The sequence below is a fragment of the Hypomesus transpacificus genome, chromosome 13 (assembly GCF_021917145.1).
Source record: "Hypomesus transpacificus isolate Combined female chromosome 13, fHypTra1, whole genome shotgun sequence".
NCBI classification, from domain to species: Eukaryota; Metazoa; Chordata; class Actinopteri; order Osmeriformes; family Osmeridae; genus Hypomesus; species Hypomesus transpacificus.
The window spans coordinates 4,890,195-4,903,652 of record NC_061072.1 but is presented as its reverse complement, the minus strand read 5'-3'; the positions used below and the strand labels follow the sequence as shown (position 1 = coordinate 4,903,652).

At 43.2% G+C, this 13,458-nt stretch overlaps 2 long non-coding RNA genes across 2 annotated transcripts; both read right to left on the bottom strand.

The window, feature by feature from the left end:
• Positions 1-11,223: 11,223 nt before the first annotated feature.
• On the bottom strand, positions 11,224-11,675 carry LOC124476002. The gene is made up of 3 exons (XR_006956990.1): positions 11,634-11,675; positions 11,439-11,552; positions 11,224-11,263 (listed from the first exon to the last, which is right to left on the bottom strand). It is a non-coding gene; the product is annotated as an uncharacterized LOC124476002 (long non-coding RNA).
• Positions 11,676-11,736: 61 nt separating this feature from the next.
• Positions 11,737-12,968, bottom strand: LOC124475999. The gene is made up of 4 exons (XR_006956987.1): positions 12,857-12,968; positions 12,607-12,729; positions 12,029-12,497; positions 11,737-11,777 (listed from the first exon to the last, which is right to left on the bottom strand). It is a non-coding gene; the product is annotated as an uncharacterized LOC124475999 (long non-coding RNA).
• Positions 12,969-13,458: the final 490 nt, after the last annotated feature.

The window sequence follows — 13,458 nt, the reverse complement described above, 5'->3', positions numbered from 1 at the left end:
CCTCGGGTGTCTCTGAGGGGTGCGCCGCACCCTCCCCGGCCCCATGGGTTGTAGTTCTTCATTTCAGCCTCCATCTTGGCCTCATTCCAGTCTCTTTCTTTCTTTTCCAGCCTCAGGTGCTCCTGCTTCTCCTGGATCTGGAGGAATTCAAGATTTTGAAGGAATATGGAATACTGACTCCCCCTGGAAACACATGTACCAGAGGTTTGAGGATAGACCCAGCATAGATTGTCACATCATCATGAACATGAGACTGACTTTCACTGGGTGAGACGGTCTAAATGGGATGAATCAAACTAACTTCGAAATGATGTTAAAAATCAATATAAATCTACAACTTTTATCATTGATCTGACCAAAACGTTCACTCCTCCATTCTCTGTACCATTCACGTCAAAACATTACATACCCACCATCATTGCTCTACTTGTTTCAAAAATAGACTAAGGTCAAACACAAAATCTCAACTCAAAGTTGAGCAAGAAAATTCCATGTATCTAAGTTCAGTCCATGTTTTGGTGAGTTTGTACCTTCAATACCAGTCACTTATCTATGAGCAGAATCAATACTATTGACAGTATTTTGTGTATTTTTGTACAGTATCCCAACTCATAGAAGGGAGGGGGGGTCACCTGCTGTTCTAGTTCCTCTTTGTACGTTGGTGCCCTCCGCTCAACAGGCTCCACCCTTCCCAGTCTGGTGGTCCTGCTCTCTCTATAGGGAGGTCCACCCTCCTCAGCCCAGGGACCCCTGCCCTCGGCCGGGTGGTGGCCCATGTACACCCCTCTCCCCCCTTCAGTCAAATCTGGGGGGGTGCAGCCCACCCCAGCCCCCCCCTGGATCCGGCTCTGCTGCCCGCTCATACGTGGGCCATCAGATCGCCTGCTTTCTCTTTGTTTTTTCACACACCGAATAAAACGCTACTTACCCGGCGTCATGGAGCCGACCAGTTTAATAGTTATTTAGCATTAGCGTTGTGTAACGGAGTTAGAACCTTGAAACTCGCTCCTCAGGTATGTAACAGGCCACCCGAGTCACAAAGAGCTAGCTTTCCTTTGGCGTAGCTGGTAGTGGTCACGCTTGGAAAGTCTGAGGTCGTGTGTTCGAGCCCAGTGAGTGGCGAACGAGCCTTGTCGTGACGGAGCGTGGCTACAGCTGTTACATACCCGTCACAGTTGCTACCTGCATATGCAGAAATTATTTGTTTGTTGTTGTTGATTTTGTGAAGGTGTGAATTACATTTACATTTATGCATTTAGCAGATGCTTTTAACCAAAGCGACTTCCAAGAGAGAGCTTTACAAAAGAGCATAGGTCACTGATCCTAACAACGAGGTAGCCCCAAACATTGCAAGCAGCCAAAACATGAGGCATACATTGTGAAAAACCAAATAAGTGCCAAAGGGAAGAACCACAAGAGCATGCAGTTAAACAAGTTACAACAACAACATGAAACTCAAAAAAGTGCAAGTACAGTTAAACATCATGAAACCTAAAAAGTGCAAGAGTGTACCTGTAGAAGAACAATCAACAGTAAAATATTTCACAGCGAGTTCAAAAGTTTAAATCCATTATAACTAACCAACAAGAGCACCAAGTCTCTCAATAAGAGTCATTGTGAACCTGGAGGAAACTAACATCAGGTCCAGCCAGGCATTCCTAAGTGCCGTGGTACTCCCGGAAAAAGTGTGTCTTGAGCCTTTTCTTTAAGGTGGGGAGACAGTCAGTGGCCCTGATGGAGGTGGGGAGTTGATTCCACCACTGGGAGGCCAGACAGGAGAAGAGCTTGTGTTGAGACCGGGCGCTCATGAGTGGTGGGACCACCAGACGGTTGTCAGAAGAAGACCGTAGGTGGCGGGTGGGGGTGTAATGCTGGAGGAGAGACTTGATGTAGTCGGGTGCAGTCCCGTTCACTGCTCGGAAGGTCAGTACCAGAGTCTTGAATCTGATATGGGCCGTGATGGGAAGCGGTGGAGGGAGATGAGGAGCGGGGTAACATGGGAGCGTCTGGGTAGATTGAAGACCAGACGGGCCGCCGCGTTCTGAATCCTCTGGAGAGGCCGGGTTGCGCATGCTGGGAGACCGGCGAGCAGCGAGTTGCAGTAGTCCAACTTTGAGAGGACAAGTGCTTGGACTAGCAGCTGGGTGGAATGCTCAGACAAGTATCTCCTGATCTTCCGGATGTTGTAGAGGGTGAATCTACACGACCGGGAGACCACAGCAATGTGGGCAGTGAGGGAAAGCTCGTCATCCACGGTCCCCCCGAGGTTCCTGGCTGGTCCCTGAATAATTTTTTATTCATATTTAACATAATAAAGTTCTGTGTAATGAATTATTAACAATGGAATTATTTAATCCCCCCCCCCCCCCCCCCCGGTCTGACATGATACAACTCCCCCCCCGCCACAAATTGCTTTCTAATCTGTGGGAAACACTGAAGTTACTATGTGACTGATAAGTAAGCTAATACGCTACACTACGTTTTAATCTAAATAAACGCATGATCAGACCGTGCATTAAAAAGTGCCATTTTCAGTTGTCGCGCATGCTCTCTTTCTCAAACACAAGTGCGTGTACAGGTTGTTTTCATGGACACAACCCTAAATCATCATTTATTGTTGTGAAGGGAGTTAGCAAGATTAAGCTGATGCGAAAATAATAAAATGGATGTGAAAAAGATGCCAGGAGGAACTGAAAAAGCCAGGTAAAAAAAGAAAGATCTGTCACTTCATAAATCTGGGTTCAGGGCTCTCAAGTGTCACGCATTGAGCGTGACAGTCACTCATTTCGGTCTTTTGTCACTCACTCACGCCACACGTTGTATTTCTCACGCGGAAAAACTTTTTATGTTTAATATGCCGCACGGCCGCCCAACCAAAATGTCTCTGGCCGCGCCGCTCTCACTTAGCCTGGTCCTAACCAGACCCTCGTACATTTCATTTGTACAGAGGGTCTGGGATCGCTCCATTGACAAGCGTTAACTTCCTTGAAGGCGGGTACTCTGTTGAAGTTTTACTATTGGATCTGCCCAGAGCCACTCTGATCTGCCATAACCAATCGCTAGCGTTTGCCTTAGCCAACTCCTTCACCACGGAGCTAGCTGCCGTAGCAGGAAAATCAAACTTTTCCCGAACCCCGTGGGGAGTAAGTAAGTAAGACTTTATTTATATAGCACATTTCATACAGGAATTGTAGCTCAAGGTGCTTTACATCAAATCAACAAAAACAATAATACAAGTGATAAAAGTAATAGATCTAAAACATATAACAAACCAGACTAGCCGCACTCTATCTGCGGTCTCTCGAATCCGTCTTGGATCCGAGCTGCCTCGTGCAGTTTCCACACATATAACAACCCAGACAAGGCGCACTCTATCTGCGGTCTCTCGAATCCGTCTTAGATCAGAGCTGCCATTTGCAGTTTCCACACATATAACAATCCAGACAAGTCGCACTCTATCTGCGGTCTCTCGAATCCGTCTTAGATCCGAGCTGCACTTGCAGTTTCCAACCACATAACAAAACACATGCACTCTTGCACAGTCTTTGTGGTTTCTCAAAAAAAAAAAAAAAAAAAGTACAATTATAATAATAAAAACTACAGAATAACAAAATACAATAACTCAACAAAATTGATCAAATGCAACACATAAGCAATAGTGCAAGTCAAACACAAGCCGCAATCTTTGCGGGAATACAAAGCAAATCTATAAAAACAATAATATAACTACTACCAGTTGTAAGGCCCTTCTGAGATAAAAATGTGTTAAATGCTTTGGTAAAAAGGTAGGTTTTAAGCTGTCTTTTAAAAATGTCTAGCTTATTTGCTTCTCTGATATTTATGGGTAATTTGTTCCTTAGTTTTGGGGCATAATTGGCAAAGCCAGCATCGCAGTGTTCTAGCTGGTGTGTAGTTTATAAGAGAGTTAGCAATGTAGCTAGGTCCTTGTCCGTGTAGAGCTTTGTATGTGAGGAATAGGACCTTAAAGTAAATTCTGAAAGTAACAGGGAGCCAGTGTAAAGTAGCTAGGACAGTAGTAATGTGTTCTCTCCTTTTAGTTTTGGTTGATAATCTAGCTGCAGAATTTTGAATGAGCTGTAGTCTTTCAGTGGTTTTTTTGGGAAGACGAGTGAAAAGTGCGTTACAGTAGTCCAGCCGGCTGGATATAAAAGCATGAATTAACTTCTCTGCATCATTTTGGTTTATGAATGGTCGTACCTTTGCTACATTCCTCAGGTGAAAGAAAGCAGTTTTGGTCACTTTATTAATGTGGGAGTTGAAATTCAAATCTGAGTCCAGGATTACACCGAGACTTGTCACCTCTGGTTTAAGCCAGGGGGTTAAACTTCCTAGATTCTTAGTAAGCATCTCTCTTTTGGATTTGGGGCCACATAGTAGGACTTCAGTTTTGTCTTCATTGAATTTAAGAAAGTTATCATTCATCCATTTGTTTATTGCCAACAGGCAGCTGGTAATGGAATTGATGGCCGTTGCATCGTTGGGTTCAGTGAATATATATAGTTGTGTGTCGTCCGCATAGCTATGGAAATTCATGTTATGTTCTCTCATTATGTCACCGAGTGGTAACATATAAAGAGAAAAAAGTAATGGACCTAGGCAGCTTCCTTGAGCAACCCCGTAGCAGTTCTCATGTTTCTTAGACCTATGGTCTCCTAAACTAACATAAAACTTCCTTCCTGTGATATATGATTTCATCCAGTTCAATACACTATCCGTGAACCCAATAAGCTTTTCCAGTCTATTGATTAGGATGTTGTGATCAATGGTATCAAAGACTGCACTGAGATCTTAAAGGATAAGGATAGAGACTTTATTTGCATCAGAGTTTAGTCTGAGGTCGCTAATTATTTTGGTGAGAGCAGTCTCAGTACTGTGATATTTCCTGAAACCTGACTGCGAGACTTCCAGAATGTTATTTTCTTCAAGAAAATAATTTAGTTGGACTGAAACTATATTTTCCAGTACTTTACTAATAAATGGAAGGTTTGATATTGGTCTGTAATTTGCAAGTAGACTGTTATCCAATTTGGGTTTCTTTAATAGGGGCTTTACAACAGCTGTTTTGAAGGCATCTGGGAAGACGCCAGTTCTAAGGGATGTGTTTATAATCTCTAGCACCGGACCTGAGACACTATCAAACACTCGCTTAAAGAATGTTGTGGGTATAGGATCAATATCTGAGGTTGTGGAGTTAGATTCACTGACAATTTTCACAAGTTCACTAACTGTGATACAGGTAAATGTGCTCATGGTTATGTTGCAGAATCTACTGATGTCAGTTTCGACCCCACTATTACTAGTACTAGCTCTGATCAAAGTTCTTTTGTTCTTGAAGAACAAAGCAAGCTCTTCACATTTAAATGCTGAGGATGGCGGGGGGGGGGCAGGGACAGTGTTTAGCAGCTGGTCAATGGTGGAGAAAAGAACTCTGGAGTTTCTGGTATTTTCTGTAATAATGTTGGAGAAATATTCTCTCCTCGCTAGACGGATGGTTTTGTTGTAGGTGGTTAGTGTATCTTTATAGATATTGTAGTGACTAGTGATCTTTGTTTTCCTCCATTTTCTCTCTGCTGCACGGCATTTTCTTTTAGTTTCACTAACATTGTTATTTCTCAGCCATGGGGAGGTTCTGCTTGTGGACTTCTTTTTGGTTTTCAGTGGTGCAACAGAGTCTAAAACAGATAATAGTGCATCATTGAGGTTCTCTACCATTTCATTCAGAGAGCAATCAAGATTAGTTGGTTCATATAGAGCAAATTGTTCAGAAAATGTCATCATAGCTGTATCATCTAAATATCTTCTTTGGACTAAGAATTCTTTTGTGGTTTTTGTTGGGATAATTTCCACATTAAAAAGTATACAATGATGGTCTGAGAGGGGTAGATCGTCCAGTCCACTAGTCCAGTTGTTATCACTAGATCTAGTGTGTTTCCGTGCCGGTGTGTTTCGTCTGTTATGTGTTGAGTTAGATTGAGACTGTCTAGGAGATTTAAGAGATCAACAGTTCTTGGGTCGGCTTTTTTATTTACTTGGATATTTAAGTCTCCGTTTAAAACTACTTTGTCATATCTAGTGACACATAGTGATAATAGTTCAGAGAATTCTTGTATGAATATTGGCGAGTGCTTGGGTGGCCGATATATAATGACAAAAAGTATTGATTCGGTTTGGAGCTCTATAGCAAGATATTCATATGAGGTGAATTCACCTAGCTCAGTGATTTTGAACAATAGTTCAGAGGAGAAAATAGCTGCGACTGCTCCACCTTTTTTGGATTTCCTAGAAACTTGGTGGAAGCTGTAATCTGGCGGACACGCTTCTATCAAAGTTGCTGTTGCCGTGTCGTTGTTTAGCCAGGTTTCTGTTAAACAGATGCAGTCTAATTTGTTTTCTTTGACCACATCATTAGCTAGAAATGTTTTGTTATTTAGTGATCTAACATTTAGAAGGGCCAGTTTCATCTGTGGGGTATTAACAGATAAAACAGGGGTTGATAAATCTGTTTGAAGAATATGGATAGTTCTGTGACTTCTAACACTAGTTTCAGGTTTGTAACCATGCATTTTACCATGCCATTTTCTGTTTGTGATGATGACCAGTATGTCTTATGAAATAGCATGGTGGCTGTCCTAGCGTAGTATTTCTTTGGGAAAGTCTATGTCACTGAGCTGTTCCATCACAAGGGAATTCATCCGGGGGGTGCAGATCTGTGCAAGGCCCATGTCCTTGCAGGAGGCTGTTTGAACGTTCTGTTCTGTTCGATGGGAGGTTGTTTGGGATGTGTCAGTCATCTTAGACACAACAGGGATAGGGGGAGCAACTTGATTTGTGGTCAGGAGCACGTGACTAATGTTTGCTGTCAGTAGTCGACATCCTCTACGGTTTGGGTGGAGTCAGCTTGAAAACGGTCTGCACAGTTCCAGAACACATTGAAATTATCGATAAATCTCAGTTTGTGTGCCAGACAGACAGATGCCAACCATGTGTTGAAAGATAGTAGTCGACTGAAGGCTTCTTTTCCTCTTCGAAAGCATGCAATTGGTCCACTGATGAATACATCTTGATATCTGTTGAGTGTGTTCAGTAGCTGGGTGAAACGTTTTTTAAGTATCTCAGTGCCAGTTTTCTTGTATAGGATATCAAACGAGCCAGTGTGGATGATAATCTTAGGGTTGTTTGGTTTATTGTTGAGGATTGTTAGTACCTCTGACGACAGTTCCTTGACAGATGTGTTGCTACGACAAATATTTTCTGTCTTTGCCAGTTTAACACGTGCTGTCATGGCATCTCCAATCAAGATAGTGGCAATGTGTGGTGTTGTGTTTGCATTTCTAACGTTTGCCTTATTTGTAGCTGCGGAGCCAGTTCTTCGTCGTAGCAGACGATGATATGTTGGATTTGCATGTGTGTAGTAGCTACCATCATGGTGTGTCGGTAATCCGGGCTCTTCATGTTGGTTAGCTGCGTGGCTAGCACGCTAGAAGGTGAGGTGATGCGGGAAGAGTTTCTGCCTCGCTTTTTTGGCTTTTTATCCTTGGCGCCAGTCCCATCTCCGATGAAGGTAGAAGCAGCGCTAGGCCTCTTTGGTTTAGCGCCGAGAGCAGGCCATGACTCATCTGGTCGATCGGCCGGTGGAGAGAAAGCTGGTTCCAAGGGTGGCTCATTAGCCGGTAGCTTAGCCTCCGGGCAAGGTAGCATGGAATCTATAAAGTCTTCGGTCTCTCTGATAATCTATATATATATATATAGATTATTGTAATAGTCTTTAACCTATTCTCATGTATATGAATAAATGGTGAAATCAATCGTGTGTGTGTTGACTGAACTAATGGTTTCCCTCAGTTCAAGTGTTGGTGTTCCCTCAGACATGTTGACCCTGTAGGGGGTTAAATATTGTCCAAACAACCAAAACGAATTCCCCTACGGTTTAAAGGAAGATGGGAAACTGAACAGTGTATTAGCATGAACCAAATAATGCCAATACCGATAGAATTCCAGGTATTTGACTCGAATTTGAATCTTAAATTTAAATGTGGTCTAACTATACTAAGGATACAAGTATATAGATGAGAGGTACACACACATATCATCTAGCATAGATGAAAATAGCAATTAAAGCAAAACAGTGTTCTTGGGTCAAAATAAAACAAATTAAACAGTAATAATAAAATACAAGTTATACCAATCTACATTTACAGGTCAGGAACCATTGTGAGTTTAGCTAAAACACAGAACATTTACCACCACTCTAAAACACACAAAGGTACATACTGATCCACAATACCCAATACTCATCCACACAAACCAACATAGGAACTCATGGATGGACAAACCATATTCACTATGCATAGCAGCTAAAGGAACTGGAGCAGCAACAAATAAACTGTCCCCAACAAATCTTTGAACTACAACAACGACTAAAACACAGGGGTGATACAGTGGGAATGTAGCAATATCACAATTTGGACCTGAATTAAGTCTAAATTAAAATATAGTTGGAATTGCATGTAATCACATAAAAAATGTTAAGGTTTGTTTGTCTTGATAAAGGCTCAGCTTATGCTGCATGAAAAATGGGGGACGCCTACCCTTTCCCAGATCCCAACATTTGGACTCAGTGTGACCACTTCTTAGACAAGCACGACAAAATCTAACTTTGTTGTTAGCATAAAACAAGCGTGTGGGTGGAATAGGCATATTTCTGCCAAGATCCCAACATCGCATTTCGGTGTGTCCTTGTCTTTTACAGAAGTTACACTGTATATGAGGGGGCTGCTGGGGCTTGGGTTTTACCTCTGTCGCCATTTTTATGGCAGCAATGCGTGGCGGATCAGGAGCAAAACGGTTCTTTGTAGAACGCGGTTTGGGAATTTGTGCACCAATTCCACTGTCCACTGTGTCTGAACACTCAGTAGTAGAATGTGAGCCAGCATGGCTGGTCTCTTCACTGCTTATGTTAGCGGTGTGTTGCCTTGTGGGACAAAAAGGGGTCGCTGCTTTGAGGACAGAGTTGAGAAGACATTTGCCAATTAAATGTACAGTAATCTTCAATGTTTGTTTCTTTTCAGCTTTTTTTTAATGAACTCCTACAGTTCGCCAATGTTCAATTATTTCAGCTAGCGTAAAATCAGTTTTAAGACCGTTCTTGTCTTTCTTGCTCAATTCAGATAACGTTCGGTTAATGCTAACTTCTTCCCATAGGTCAAGTAATTTGTTAACTTCAGTTTCCCATTCCATTTTTGTTCATTTCATGCAGGAGATAATATCAGAAACTAGTAATAGGCTACTACCAACTTGAGCTGTGTGTGTCATCCAAAAATACTACCAGTGGAACTATTTCTGTTGTCATGCCGTATTAATATTACAAGGGCGAAATCTGTCATTAATGGTTTAACCAAAAGAAAGAATTTGCTGGAAAGGAAATGATGGTAGAAATGTGTGAAAGTTAGAATAGAAAGTTGTGTCCAGTCAACCTTGAGTCTTATGTAATGAGTTTGTGTGACAAAGACAATTGGTTCAGTTACACCAAATAATAAGTATCCACAATGGACCTTTTTTTATTCAGTCCAATACGTTTTCAACTGAAACATACAATCGCAATTCATATAAAATGGACATTCAAATGTAAATATCCTAATACAGACGTCAAATGATGCAGTTCTAATGATGATGCTATACAAGCTAGTTTTAATTAACTCAACAAGCAATTAATTTCCAGATGTGATAAGTTGCCATTTATTCTCCACTTTTTTCTGGAACTTTTTATGATCTAATGGATTCGTAGGGTAAAGAAGGTTGCAGTCTAGAAGACAGTCTACTCTCAGAAAGCCAACAAGGGAGAGAGAGAGAGAGAGAGAGAGAGAGAGAGAGAGAGAGAGAGAGAGAGAGTGAGATAAAGAGAGAGAGAGAGAGAGAGAGAGAGAGAGAGAGAGAGAGAGAGAGAGAGAGAGAGAGAGAGAGAGAGAGGGAAAGAGAGAGACTGAGAGAGAGAGAGACAGAGAGAGAGAGAGACAGAGAGAGAGAGAGAGAGAGAGAGAGAGAGAGAGAGAGAGAGAGAGAGAGAGAGAGGGAGAAAGAAAGTGAGTAAGAGAGTGAGAGAGAGAGAGAGAGTGAGAGAGAGAGAGAGAGAGAGAGAGAGAGAGAGAGAGAGAGAGAGAGAGAGAGAGAGAGAGAGAAAGAAAGTGAGTAAGAGAGTGAGAGAAATAGAGAGAGAGAGAGAAAGAGAGAAAGAGAGAGACTAATAGAGACAGAGAGACAGGGAGAGAGAGAGAGAGAGAGAGAGAGAGAGAGAGAGAGAGAGAGAGAAAGAGAAAGAAAGTGAGTCAGTATTTCTTCATGTTCTTTGGGTCCACCCTCTTTGACAGGATGTAGTCATCTGGCAGTCTGATAAACTCCCTGGAAGCCTCCATCCTAAGCCACATAGAGAAATGTAGCATTTCATACTTCATGACCAAACTCTGTTCTATTCTCCCCTAAACTTTGCAGTAGTGCCCCAGTCGCGAAGGGTGTTACCTGTCAAGTGAGTCCAGCTCCTCTCACTCTGAGCGCATCATCTGGCCCTCCGCCCGTTTCTGCTCTCTGAGCAGCTTTTTACGGATTGCAGACAACTTACAGAGGACTTCCCTCTCGTACTCTGGTAGGCAGCCTGACACACGTACACACACAATCACATACCAACATACCAACTAATCCACAATGTGTTGGTTCTAGCTATTTGGAACATTTAGTGTTTTTGTGTGTGTGTTACCTGCAGCTCTCAACTCCTTCCTAACAGCTGGGACAGAAGCTGTCTGGGATTGGAGCCCTGAAAGAGAACCCTTCTAAAAGGTGTGTGGGGGGGGAGAGAGACATCAGTTTATACCTGTTTTCAGACAATGCTCTCCATACTACGTTTATGGTTTATACAAGCGGTAACTTACAGACATGGGGGTGGTGGGGCATTTGCTGTCCATGCTGGGGGGACTGGGGGTGGACTGGGGGGCCCTGTGTCTCTTCTGGAGGGTGGGGATGGGGGGCGAGATCTCCCTTCGCATCTGCAGATAGACAGTAAGATGGGGATCATACTGATATTTCTGTTTGTTCAAATCTTTCTAATCAAGTTGTGTGGTCCTCTCACCTCTTGAATGCGCGCCTGTCTCTCTTTCTCGTAGCGCGTCCTCCCAGCAGCAATCTCCTCTTCCTCTACCCTTTTCTTCTTCTTGTCCTTTGCGAGACGGACCAGCTCCTTGTTTTTGTCCGTTTGCTGTTGCAAGAAGAAGACCAAACTTTATTTAGCTAATAACAGCTGAGTCACAAGAACACTCCTGAAAGAGAACATTCCTAAAAGGTGTCTGTGGGGGACAGAGACATGTGTTTCTACCTGTTTTCAGATGATGCACTCCACAGTACGTTTATGGTTTATACAAGCGGTAACTTACAGACATGGAGGAGGTGGATCGTCTGCTGTCCATGCTGGGGGGACTGGAGGTGGACTGGGGGGTCCTGTGTCTCTTCTGGAGCGTGGGGATGGGAGGCGAGATCTCCCTTCGCACCTGCAGATAGACAGTAAGATGGGGATCATACTGATATTTCTGTTTGTTTAACTTTCTAATAAAGTTTTGTGGTCCTCTCACCTCTTGAATGCGCGTCTGTCTCTCTTTCTCATAGCGCATCCTCCCAGCAGCAATCTCATTCTCCTCCACCTCTTTCTTCTTCTTCTCCACCTCTTTCTTCTTCTCCTCTGCAAGACGGACCAGCTCCTTGTTTTTGCCCCTTTTCTGTTGCAAGAAGAAGACCAAACTTTATTGAGCTAATTACAGCTGAGTCACAAGAACATGTTACACTCGCTTAAAATCAACCCTTACGTGTATTGTCCACACCATAAAAATCCAATTCTACTATCAAGATTGTTCAGCATTGTTATTCAAGAGTGTGTGGTCCACATAAGATAAGTTGTATACTGTATATTGCAAAGGCATATACAATAATGTCTGCCAAATCCCTCTTAGCCAATCAGTGCCCAGCTGACCTCCATCTCCTTGAGTTTTCGGATCTCCTTCTCCTCGTCAAACTCCCTCTTCATTTGAGCCCTCTGCTCTGCCAGCCTCCTCTCCTCCTTCGCCTCCTCCAGGCGTAGCTTCTCCCTCTCCTCTGCCTCCCTAAGGTGCTTCTCCTCAATCTGGGCAGGGCCCGAAAGGTAAACAGTTTGTTATACAACATCGTGTACCTGTGTGTGTGTGTGTGTGGGTGTGTGTGTTTGTGTACAGTACACAACATCCTTTAAATCAATGGCTTGTTGAAGCTAAAAGACCCAACAGCCACCAGAGGCCAGGGTCTTGAAATCTGTACATAACACATCCCAAACCATACCATACCACACTGTACCTGTTGTTTTAGGCCAAGCTTATACTTATCCAGTTCAGTGAGTTGATGAAGCGTTGGCTGGTTAGGAAACACATTTCCTCTGGCAAACATGGAGGTCTGGACAGGGGCAAAACCTGCAAAGATAAAGTAGAACAGTCATATGCATTGTGTGTACGTGTGTATTACATTCGCGTGAAATGATGTGATGTCTGCAGTGTGCCAGCTGGTGCATTGACTGTCTACCAGCGACTGTGTTGATGGGAGGCAGTCTGTCCTCCCTCAGGATGGGCCTGGTGGCTTCTTTCAGAGAGGTCTCGGGGTTCAGCCAAGCTTCCTCATTCTGCCTGTGCATCTGCTTCAGGTCAGCTAGACAGGCAGAGTACAGTCAGACACTTTACACAGAAATATATGCCATCAATTGAACTCCAATCAACTTATGCAATCCTGTAGGGTGAGCCAACATGGAATGTAAGTGAAACATGCTACAACGTACTAATGAGGTCCCCTTGGGTGTCTCTGAGGGGTGCGCCGCACCCTCCCCGGCCCCATGGGTCATAATTTTTTATTTCGGCCTCCAGCTTGGCCTCAGCCCGGTCCCTCTCAGCCTTCTCCAGCCTCCGGCGCTCCTGCTTCTCCTGGATCTGCAGGGATTCAAGGTTATGAAGGAATTTGGTGAGGAATACTGACTCCCCTGGAACTACATGTACCAGAGGTTTGAGGATAGACTCAGTCAGCGTACACAATGACAACATCATGAACATGAGACTTTCATCTTGCACAACTAGAATAATTCATCCTTTGTGAATAAAGATGGTCTTGTATTTACCTTTATCAGGTTATAAAAGCATAAAGATTATTTCATTATGAAACAGAGTCGCTAAAGGCTCTAAATGGGAAGGATCCCCTTTGTGAATTCAAGTAACGTATAAAAAAAAAAAACACAAATCTACTTTGATGTACAACTGCTCTGTTTCATCTGACCAAAAGGCTACCTACTCCCTTTTCTCTACCCTTTCTGTCAAAACCTTACATGCCTGCCCACCATCACAAGGTCCACCTTGGAATTTCATTCACCACATCTCAATTTCAACCACC